The sequence below is a fragment of the Pan troglodytes genome, chromosome 5 (genome assembly GCF_028858775.2).
Source record: "Pan troglodytes isolate AG18354 chromosome 5, NHGRI_mPanTro3-v2.0_pri, whole genome shotgun sequence".
Lineage (NCBI taxonomy): Eukaryota > Metazoa > Chordata > Mammalia > Primates > Hominidae > Pan > Pan troglodytes.
The window spans coordinates 29,368,768-29,380,833 of record NC_072403.2 but is presented as its reverse complement, the minus strand read 5'-3'; the positions used below and the strand labels follow the sequence as shown (position 1 = coordinate 29,380,833).

At 38.6% G+C, this 12,066-nt stretch overlaps 1 long non-coding RNA gene across 1 annotated transcript in view; it reads right to left on the bottom strand.

Moving 5' to 3' along the window:
• LOC107975264 (uncharacterized) overlaps positions 1 to 11,786 on the bottom strand; it is a 65,034-nt gene extending 53,248 nt beyond the window's left edge. Inside the window, exon 1 of the long non-coding RNA XR_001718677.4 lies at positions 11,610 to 11,786. This is a non-coding gene — a long non-coding RNA (uncharacterized LOC107975264). The remainder of the gene's footprint in view (positions 1 to 11,609) is intronic.
• Between the last annotated feature and the right edge of the window lie 280 nt (positions 11,787 to 12,066).

Below are 12,066 nucleotides of genomic sequence, written 5' to 3'. Positions count from 1 at the left end.
GATTAAAGACTTAAATGTAAGACCTAAAACCTTAAAAACCCTAGAAGAAAACCTAGGCAATACCATTCAGGATGTAGTCATGGGCAAGGACTTCATGACTGAAACAGCAAAAGCAATGGCAACAAAAGCCAAAATTGACAAATGGGATCTAACTAAACTAAAGAGCTTCTGCACAGCAAAAGAAACTATCATCAGAATGAACAGGCAACCTACAGAATGGGAGAAAATTTTTGCAATCTATTCATCTGACAAAGGGCTAATATCCAGAATCTACAAGGAACTTAAACAAATTTACAAGAAAAAAATAATGACCCCATCAAAAAGTGGGCAAAGGATATGAACAGACACTTTTCAAAAGAAGACATTTATGCAGACAACAAACATGAAAAAAAGCTCATCAACACTGGTCATTAGAGAAACGCAAATCAAAACCACAATGAGATACCATCTCACACCAGTTAGAATGGTGATCATTAAAAAGTCAGGAAACAACAGATGCTGAAGAGGATGTGGAGAAATAGGAACGCTTTTACACTGTTGGTGGGAGAGTAAATTAGTTCAACCATTATAGAAGACAGTGTGGCGATTCCTCAAGGATCTAGAACCAGAAGTTACCCAAAGGAGTATAAATCATTCTACTGTAATGACACATGCACACGTATGTTTATTGCAGCACTATTCACAATAGCAAAGACTTGAAACCAACCCAAATGCCCATCAATGATAGACTGGATGAAGAAAATGTGGCACATATAAACCATGGAATACTATGCAGCCATAAAAAGGATGAGTTCATGTCCTTTGGAGGGACATGGATGAAGCTGGAAACCATCACTGTTGGCAGACTAACAGAGGAACAGAAAATGAAACACCACATGTTCTCACTCATAAGTGGGAGTCGAACAGTGAGAACACATGGACACAGGGAGCAGAACATCACACACCAGGGCCTGTTGGTGGGTGAGGGGATAGGAGAGGGATAGCATTAGGAGAAATACCTAATGTAGATGACGGGGTGCAGCAAACCACCATGGCACATGTATACCTATGTAACAAACCTGCACGTTCTGCACATGTATCTCAGAATTTAAAGTATTATTTAAAAAATAGAAAAATAAGGCAAGTTTAAAAATTTGCAATTATTCAGCACAGAGCTAAAAAGGGGAAGTAGCATAATATTGGGGTCATCATGACCAAATGAAAAAATGATCACCGAAACAAAGTGGAAAATTGTTCATAATTCCCATGAAGACAGAAAAAGGACAAAAGGCTCACATTGCAGTATGAAATCTACATCTCCTAGCATTCTCTCTGAAAGGTACACATCTCTAGTGCTTTTGAATATAGCCAATTTTTAACGGTCATTTATATTTCAAGTGTGGTCCTGAGGGGGAATGACTAGATGTGTTCTCAAGCAGAGTTAACTCAGTGTGTGGGGTGGAGGTGAGGGCTGGGGAAGGAGGGAGAGTTTTGATAAGTTAGCAAGTTGTAAAATGTCTGTCGAAATAGCTCTATTCTGTATTGTTTGGTCAGACCCTAAACTTGGTTGTACTGCTTTACAAAAGAAAAGGCTTTTTGCACAAGGCCCTCTTACTTCCTCACCAAAGTGAGTTTCTGTGCCTGATTTAAGAAAATGCAGTTTGAGAGATGTGATAATTGAATAATTTTGAGGCTGTCCAGAGTACACAAGGGAAGTTGATTAAAGTAGTAAAACACAGGCTCTCTGATTAGGCTGCAAACGTTTCCAAGCCAGAAGAACAAGCATTGTTACGAAGGCTCTTTTGCTTAACAGTTTGCCTTATTTGCTTAATAATTGCTTAAATAAATAATTGTATTTAAAACAACAACAAAAGAAACAAAACAAAACAGCAAAAAAAGATTGCCCATTATATTGTAAATTCCTTAGGTAAGTTCATAAAGCCTTTATAATGAAATGAGTAACCCATAAAATGAGAAAAATATATTTTAGTGGTTGTTCATGGGTTGTAATTTTTTTATAATTTCAAATTTCCTCTTAGATTCATGGGGTACATGTGCAAGTTTGTTACCTAGGTATATTACATAATGCTAAGGTTTGAAGTATGATTGATCCCATCACCAGGTACTGAGCATAGTAGCCAAGTACTTTTCCAGCCCTTTTCCACCCTTTCTTCCCTCCTTTAGTAGATGCCAGTTTATATTGTTGCCATCTTTATGTCCACAGGTACTGAAAATTTAGTTCCCACTTAAGAGTGAAAGCATGTGATATTTGGTTTTCTGTTCCTGCATTATTTGCTTAAGATAATGGCCTCCAGCTGCATTCATGTTGCTTCAAAGGACATCATTTCATTCTTTTTATGGATGCATAGCATTCCATGGTATACATGTATCACATTTTTTTAATCCAGTCCACCACTGATAGGCACCTAGATTGATTCTAGTCTTTGCTGTTGTCACTAGTGCTGCGATGAACATGCAAATACATGTGTCTTTTTGGCAGAACGATTTATTTTCCTTTGGATATATACCCAGTAATGGGATTGCTAGATCATATGGTAGTTCTGAGCTTTTTTTTTTTTTTTGAGCAATCTCCAAACTGCTTTTCACAGTGGCTCAAATAAATTACATTCCCCACCAACAGTGTATAAGCATTACCTTTTTTCTCCTCAGCTTCTCCAGCATCTGTAGTTTTTTGACTTTTTAGTAATAACCTTTTTTTGTTTTTTTTTGTTTGTTTGTTTGTTTGTTTTTTTGAGACTGTCTCACTCTGTTGCCTGGGCTGTAGTGCAGTGGTGTGATCTCTGCTCACTGCAACCTCTGCTTCCTAGGTTCAAGAGATCCTCTCACCTCAGCCTCCCCAGTAGCTGGGAATACAGGCATGTGCTACAAAGGCTAATTTTTTTTTTTTTATTTCTGTAGAGGAGGGGTTTCACCATGTTTCTCAGGCTGGTCTGGAACTCCTGAGCTCAAGCAATCAACTCATGTTGGTCTCCCAAAGTGCTGGGATTACAGGAATGAGCCATTACACTCGGCCATTCTGAGTGGTGTGAAATGCTATGTCATCGTGGTTTTAATTTTCATTTCTCTGCTGATTAGTGATGTGGAGCATTTTTTTTTTCATGTTTCTTGGCCACTTGTATGTCTTCTTTTGAGAAGTGTCTGTTCATGTCTTTTGACTATTTTTTAAATGAGGTTTTTTTTTTTTTTTTTTTTTTTTTTTGCCTGTTGCACTGTTTAAGTTCTTTATAGATTCTGGACATTAGATCTTTGTCAGATAAAGTTTGAAAATATCTCCTCCCATTCTGTAGGTTGTCTGTTTACTCTGTTGATAGTTTCTTTTGCTGTGCAGATGCTCTTTAGTTTAATTGGGTCCCACTTGTCAATTTTTGTTTTGTTGCAATTGCTTTTGAGAACTTAGTTATAAATTGTTTCCCAAGGTCAATATCTAGAATGGTATTTCCTAGGTTTTCTTCTAGGATTATTAAAGTTTGAGGTCTCACATTTAAATATTTAATCCACTTTGAGTTAATTTTTAATATGGTGAAAGGGAGGAGTCCAGTTTCGTCTTTCTGCATTTGGCTAGTCAGCTGTGCCGGCATCATTTATCAAATAGGGAGTTCTTTCCCCATTGCTAATTTTGTTGAAGATCAGATGGCTGTAGGTGTGTGGTGTTATTTTTGGGTTCTCTGTTCTGTTCTATTGCTCTATGTGTCTGTTTTTGAACCAGGACATTGCTGTTTGGATTATCATACCTCATAGTATAAAGTCAAGTAGGGTGAGTGATGTCTTAAGCTTTGTTCTTTTTGCTTAGGATTGCTTTAGCTATTTGGGCTCTTTACCGGTTCTATATGAATTTAGAATAGTTTTTTTCTAGTTCTGTGAAAAATTATGTTGGTAGATTGATAGCATCATTGTTAAATATGCAGATTCTTTGAGCAGTGTGGCCATTTTAATGATATTGATTCTTCCAATCCATGAGCATGGAATGTTTTTCTGTTTGTTTGTGTCACATCTGAGTTATTTCAGCAGTGTATCATAGTTTTTCCTGTAGAGATCTTTCACCTCCTTGCTTAGATGTATTCCTAGGTATTTTCTTTTTGTGTGTGGCTATTAAAAATGGGATTACATTCTTGATTTGGCTCTCAGCTTGAGTGTTATTGATATATGAAAATGCTAACAATATTTTTACATTAAGTTTTTTTGTCCTGAAACTTTAGTGAAGTCATATATCAGTTCCAGGAGCTTTTTGGTGGAGTCTTCAGGTTTTTCTAGGTATAGAATCCTATAGTCCCCAAAGAGAGATCATTTAACTTCTTCTTTTCCTAGTTGGATGCCTTTTATTTATTTCTCTTGTTTGATTTCTCTGGCTAGCACTTCCAGTACTATGTCGAATAGGAGTAGTGAGAGTGAACATCCTTGTCTTGTTCCAGTTTTCAAGGGGAATGCTTTCACTTTTTGCCCATGCAGTATGCTGAGGTATGTTCCTTTGAGACCTAGTTTCTTGAGGGTTTTTATCATGAAGTGATGTTAGATTTTATCTAAAGATTTTTCTACATGTATTAAGATAAATCATATAATTTTTGTTTTTAATTTTATCTGGTGAATCACATTTATTGATTTGCATATGTTGAACCAAGCTTGCATTCCCTGGAATAAAGGCAACTTAATTATGGTGAATTAATTTTTGATGTGCTCCTGAATTAAATTCACTAGTATTTTGTTGAGGATTTTTTTTTTTTTTGTCTATGTTCATTAGAGATATTGGCCTGAGGATTTTTTATTCATTGTGTCTTTGCCATGTTTTGGTCTCCAGGTGACACTAGCTTCATAGAATGAGTTAGAGAGGAGTCCTTCTCCTTGATTTTTTGGACTATTTTCAGTAGGATGGGTACCAGCTCTTCTTTGTACATCTGGTAGAATTTGTCTGTAAATCCATCTGGTCTGGGTCTTTTTCGGTTGGTAGACTTATTATTACTGATTTGACTTTGGAACTCATACTGGTCTGTTCAAGGTTTTAATTTTTTCCTGATTTCATATGGTTTGGCTGTGTCCCCGTTCAAATCTCATCTTGAATTTTAATAATCCCCACATACCAAGGTGGGGACAGGTGGAGATAATTGAATCATGGGGGTGGTTCCCTCACACTCTTCTCATGGTAGTGAATAAGTCTCATGAGATCTGATGGTTTTATAAACGAGAGTTCCTTTGCACAAGCACTCTTGCCTGCTGCCATGTAAGACATCCGTTTGTTCCTCCTTCATCTTTCACCATAATTGTGAGGCCTCTTCAGCCATGTGGAACTGTGAGTCCATTAAATCTCTTGCCTTTATAAATTACCCAGTCTCAGGTATGTTTTTTGAGCAGCATTAGAACAGACTAACACATGGTTAAATCTTGGAAGACTGTGTGTTTCCAGGAATTTATTTATTTCCACTGGATTTTCTAGTTTGTGTGAATAGAGGTGTTCATAATAGTGTCTGAGGATATTTTGTAGTTCTGTGGGATTAGTCGTAATGTTACCTTTGTCATTTCTGATTGTAATTATTTGGATCTTCTCTGTCATTTTTTTCCTTGGTTAATCTAGCTAGCTGTCTATTGATCTTGTTTATCCTTTCAAAGAACAAACTTTTGCTTTCATTGCTCTTTGTGTTGATTTTTGAGTCTCAGTTTCCTTCAGTTCTGCTCTGATTTTACTTATTTCTTTTCTTCTTTTAAGGTAAGGGTTAGTTTGTTCCTCATTTCTAATTCCACTAAATGTGGTGTTAGGCCATTAATTTGAGACATCTCTACCTCTTTGAGGTAGCCATTCAGCACTATAAACAATTTCTGTTAACACTGCTTTTGCTGAATGCCAGAAATTTTGGTATGTTATGTTTCTGTTTTTGCTTATTTCAAAGATTTTTCTTTTATTTCTGCCTTAATTTTGTTATTTACCTAAAGTCATTCGGGAGCAAGTTGTTTAATTTAGGATAGTTAAGCTTTCAAGTTGAATTGAACCCTTCTCTTTTTCTATAATATTATTATTTTTTTCTTTCCCTTTCTCCCTAGGGCATGTGACTAGGGAATGGTGTGTAGGGTCTTTTGGCTTTGCTTCTATAGCTTCCATGCACTTCTGCTTTGTTTTGGAATGTGCAGTTTTATCTATAAGCCAGTCAATGGCACTTTTAGGAAGAGCCAGCTGTGGCCAATGTGGCTGGGTATATACTTGATCCCTGTTTACTGGGAGAAGCTCTCTGTTGCTTCATGCAATGGGCTGATTTGTGGAGTGCCCAGTAGTCTGAGCTCCCTGCTCAGCCCTGGGAGGTGGGGGCCAAGATGGGTGGGACAAGACTGGGCAGGTCTGCCTATAGGTCCCCTAATGGCAGGCACAAGCACCTTCTCTGAGAGAGAATCCAGTGGTTGGCCACCAAACACCAAGAGGTGTGCCTAGGTGTGGAGCTGGGAAACCTCCTTGGCTCCCAGTTCTCTACATGGGAAGAGGGACAGCCTGAACTCCTAATCCAGGAGAGTGGGTGCTCCAAATACCTGGAGATCTGCCTGAGAGTGGAATGAAGAGATCCCCTTGCACAAGAATCTCTGCACAGGAAGGGTAGGGCAGGTCAGGTTACTGTTCCTGGTGAGTAGGTGTTCCAAATCCCTGGAAATCTGTCTGGACGTGGAGCAGAGAGAGCCCCCCTGCACCAAGATCTCTGCACAGGAAGGGTAGGGTGAGTCAGATTGCTGATTCAGGTATGTGAGTGCTCTGAATGCCTCAAGATCTGCCTAGGCATAGAGCAGAGAGGGCCCCACTGCATCACAGTCTATGCCCAGGAAAGGTGGGGATAGGACTGTTGGACTAGGTGAACGGGTGCTCTGAGTGCCGGTGATCTGTCTGGATGTAAAGAAGAGAGGGCCCCTCTGTACCAGAATCTCTGCACAGGAAGGGTAGGACAACTCAGGTTGTTAGTCCATGCAAGTGGGTGCTCTGAATGTCTGAAGATCTGCCTACACGTGGAGCAAAAGCCCCACTGCATTTTGATCTATGCACAGGAAGGGTAGGGCAGCTCAGGCTGCTGATTCAGGCCAAAGGGTGATCTGAAAACCTAGAAATCTGCCTGGGTGTGGATCAGAGAGTCCTTACTATACCACAATCTATGTCCATGAAGGTTCCATGAAAGTTGGGGCAGCTCAAGCTGCTGATCCAGGTAAGTAGGGGATCCAAATGCCTGGATTCCTGTCTAGGAGTGGAGTGGAGAGGGCCCCACTGCACCATGATCTCAGGAAAACAGCTGGGGGCACCAAGCAATGGCATGTGCCTACTGGTTCCAGGTTGCCAAGGTGGCCCTGGCTGAAAGTCTTGTCACTAAAGAGAAACTGCAGCTGTAGCAGCTCTCCTCCTGCCCCAGGCATGCAGTGGGGGACAACACAATTTTAGCATCTTCTGCTGAGGTACTTTCCACAGTTCTGGCTATGGAGACTCCTACCCTACTCCAGAACAGATGCTGCAATTTCTGACCTGAGACTAAAATGCCTGCACAGCCGTGCTGCCAGGTCACCAAAGAAAGACTGACTTGTTATGCTCTCAGATGAAAAATGATGTCCTGCTCTTGGTCCTGGGTCTGGGAAAATGTCTGCAGCTTTTCCCAGTATCTTTCCCTCACAGCATCTCCGAGCCTCTCCCCAAATTAGCTCCAGGGCTTGGAAGAAACAAAGTGCTCTCCCTCGGCCTGGAATAGATTCCCAGTGATAGGGTGAGTCACAGAGGGAGACTGTCTTCCCCTCTCACGTACTGGAGCTTCACTCTCTTTTTTCAGCTGCATACCATCACACGGACTGTATGATGGTATGTTCCTCCCCAGAGTGTGGGGTGTCCTTCATGATTCTGGTGGATTCCCATTTTCCTTCTTTAATTAAAGCTTGAGCCAGGCACAGTGGCTCATGCTTGTAATCCCAGCACTTTGGGAGGCTGAGACAGGGGGATCACCTGAGGTCAGGAGTTCAAGACCAGCCTGGCCAACATGGTGAAATGTCATCTCTCCTGAAAATACAAAACTTAGCCAGACGTGGTGGCACATGCTTGTAATCCCAGCTGCTTGGGAGGCTGAGGCAGGAGAATTGCATGAAGCCGGGAGGCGAAGGTTGCAGTAGGCCGAGATCGCGCCATTGCACTCCAGCCTAGGTGACAGAGCAAGACTCCATCTTGAAAAAAAAAAAATCTCACAGAGTTGATCTTTATGCACTATCGTGCTATTTCCAAGTGTCTGAGATACACTAAAATCCTCTTTTTTACCATCTTGGAAATAAAACAAAATAAAACTTTTTAAAAAGTGATTGTAATGTTTAATAAACTGTTTATTAAAAATATGTTCTGTATCTATTTAATGAGTCCTTTATAATAGAAATTCAGAAATTCTAGAAATTCAGAAATAGAAATGAACCACTTGGGCGACTTGTCCTGTGCTCTTTCTAGTCCCAGTATACATGTTTTGCCTAGTCTTGGCTTTAGTAACTCTAGTGTCAGTGTGTATCACATCCTGTGCAAAAGTAGTCCACAAACTGATAGCTCTCAATGTTTGGATATTTCTTTTCTAATATTATACATTAGTTTTTAATTTATAATAAATAAATTTAATATTTAATTTGTATTTAATAAAAAATATTGGTTGAAGTTTATACAGAATATTCTTTTGGGGAATAAGTGCATTATACATTTTCAAATTTACAAGACATTTTTAAATGCCTGCAAAATACATGGTAATATATTTTAAGTTGTTTCATTAACACTTTCCATTTCTTTGAGAATTAGATCTCTAAATTAAATTTTATTGTTATATATTTATTACGCTGAGTATTATGTCTCCTATCAGTCACCTGATAAGGTATAAACATAAAAGTTTATTTCAAGGATCTGCAATCATTCAGCCTTCTTAGATTGCTGGTTAAACAGGTTGTACTATTGAATGGAGATGTTGGTTTATTTGCTTTTTTTCCTCATCAGTTTTTATGTATTCATTTGTGTTTGTCCTGTCTTTGACATCAAACATAAATCACTATGAGGGTCACCCTCTTGTGTCCAATAGCATAATTAGAGAAAAATTTTTTTATACAAATATAATTCAGCTTACAAAATCTAAATGGAAACAGGTACACTTAACCAAAAATGAATTTGGGACATTCAGGATGATTTATTGCCTTATGTTCTGTTTTGCATTCCTTTTGGAAGGCACCTGTACTGTAGGGTTAAAAATTTCCATATTTGCAGCTAGAGTCCCCAGGTTCAAATTCTATTCATGTGACCTTTCAGTGTTATGTGTCCAAGTTTCCTTATTCATAAAATGGAGCTAAAATAATTTGGTAGGTGATAGAGTTGTGTAGCTATTAAATGACATACTTCATATAGAACCTTTTTAGAGTGTCTGCTCATAGCTGATAATAAATAAGAGTAATCATTTTTATTTCAAGATATCAAGGTAAAATAATGAAATAATAAGTTGCTAGTGGTGAATATGAAGATGTACCATGCAGATCCCCTTTAGGGAAGGCTTGTGGACCTCACTGCTGAGACTATGACAGCATTCAGCTGTCAGCACCTCCTGGGATTGCTTCAGCTGCAGGGACACGCTACTCAAGGTCACAACCTTTGGGGAGGCCACATGCCTTGGTGTTCAAAGCATAGGTATAATAGTGTGGCCATTTAGGCCTAAAATGGGAAAACTGCGATAGCCTAATGAAGCTCCAAAGCACCTGGTTGGGCTGAGGGTGCCAGGCCTGTATCTCAGTCCATCTTCTCTTTCTTCCTATGCCAGTTTCTCTCCCTCCCTGCTAGAGGTCTCAGGCATACACAGAGCACGCTGCTTTAAAAACATCTTAAACACTAAACCCTACTGTAGGGCCTGCTTTCCAGAGAACTCAATAGGCAATCTTGCTTTACAAACTAATTGTTTAAAATACCAGATTTTCTAACAGATATATGTTTAATTCAAAAAGATAAAAAATGTAAGAAAATCTTTGTAACCAAAGTGTTATTTAAACTTGGCATGGATGTCTGCAGTGACTTCAGTTAATTCCTTGGAGACTCATCTAAGTTTAAAAAGCATTCATTATATCAAATGAGTTTCTGAAGTAGTTTTATCCTATGAAGTTGCATTTTTCACCAAAGACCTGATATCCAAAGCTCTATAAAAATATCCATAAACAATATATGTATTATGCTATTACTAATATATTTATTCAGTGGAGTAGGACATTTTCCAAAGCATTCATTAATTAAAAATGCAGAAACCATAAATAATTCTAAACCAGATGAGATGCCAGGACAATAGGCTGTTTGGATTTTATGTGTTGGAGAGGGTGGGTAAGGAGGAACGTGTACGTGTGTCTGATGGTTGTGGAGGATGGGGAAAAGAAAAACGAGTCAGTTGCTTAAGCTGCCAAACAAGTAGGTATGTACCTCCATTTTGTGCGGAGGGTTATGTTCTGTAACAATGAAAATTTGTCACATCCAGGAAAACTAAGTAATTGCCTTAACCTGCAAAAGATGCCTTCTTACTCCTCAATCTATTTAAAACACGAAGTTTCATTTCCACCCGCCACAGCCTACTCACAGGTGCAAATGGCAAAAAACACCACATTGCTCAAAGGTCCTCATTAAGATGCTAGAAAAAAGACGCTGAAATACATTTGAGAATCCAAAATGTTATTTAATACCTGCTATGATTTATTTTCCTAAGGAGAGCTATGAACCCTAATTCATTTGTGGCAGAATTGGTTTTGTTCCTGAAAATAAAATAAATGTATCCTATATTATTTCAGAAGATGCAAAGACTCATCATATAGTGTGATAGTGATTTCTGCCTTTCAATTTTTTTCTTATTTCTCTTGGAAAAATATAACAGTTCAGATTATTTTTCACTATTAAATGGACATAACCTTCACAAACAGATCTCAAGAGCAAGAGGGGGAATAAAATGCTTAATGGGTGGTAGGTTCCCATAAAAGTTGGATATCAAATATAATCGTATTGATATTTTCACACAACAAATATGATTTTAGTTTTATAGCAATGATCCTAAATTTTAGTTAAGATTACCTTTACCCAGAGGAATTGTGAAGTTTTTGGACATAGGCACTTCATTATTTTCTAAAGCTCTTTGATCCTCTCCATTTTAAATAAAATGTTTCTATTTCAGAGTAGAAACATTATGGACAATTACTATTTTTTACAGATCTGACAACTTTACCCAGGAACGCACTTTCTCTAGTGTTTGTGGACTTGCCTAAATACACTTATTAATTTATTTTTTTAAACATTTATTGCCTGTACTGTGTGCCATACAGTATACAAAATTGTTTTTAATAATTGGTTCTTTCTTCAGTGAGTAAGCAAACTAGGAGAGGAAAATAATGCAACAAATATATAGACCAATGCAATAAAAATTGTCATAGGAGTAGTGCAGAAAAGAACATATATTAGACAGGAATCCCATTACCCTCTCCCTTGAATCCTAGACTTGCATATCCAACTGCTAATGTGACCTCCTTTTGATTTCCAACAGACATCTCACACTTAACATACAGAAAACTGAGCACCTTATACTTCCCAAACCTCCTCTTTCTCTATTCGTTTTCCATTCAGTAAATATCAACTTTACCCGGGACAAGAAATATGACGTCATCTTGAAGTTCTCTCTTTTTCTCTTATGCCACACCCCATCTTCAGCACGTCCTGTGGGCTTTACCTTCTCCATTGCTGCAATTTTATTCCCAGTCTCCATCATCTTTCTCTTGAATGATTGCAGTGGTCTCCTAACTGGTCTCCCAATTCCACCAGAGATCCCCTATATGCATCTTCAGTAAGGCAGTCAGAGTGAAACCATTGTTACTACAGCATTGTCATGTCACTACTCAACTCAGAACCTTCTAGAAGCTTCCCGTTTCCCTCTAAATAAAACCAAGCCATGATCTGTGAGGTTCTACAAAATGTAGTTGCCTCTTTCTTCTGTAAACTCAAATCCCCATAGCCTTCTTCCTGAGCATTCTAATCCAGACTCACTCGCTTCTCTCTGTTCCTCAAACACTAGAGATGTGCTCCTGACTCCGGGGCCTCTG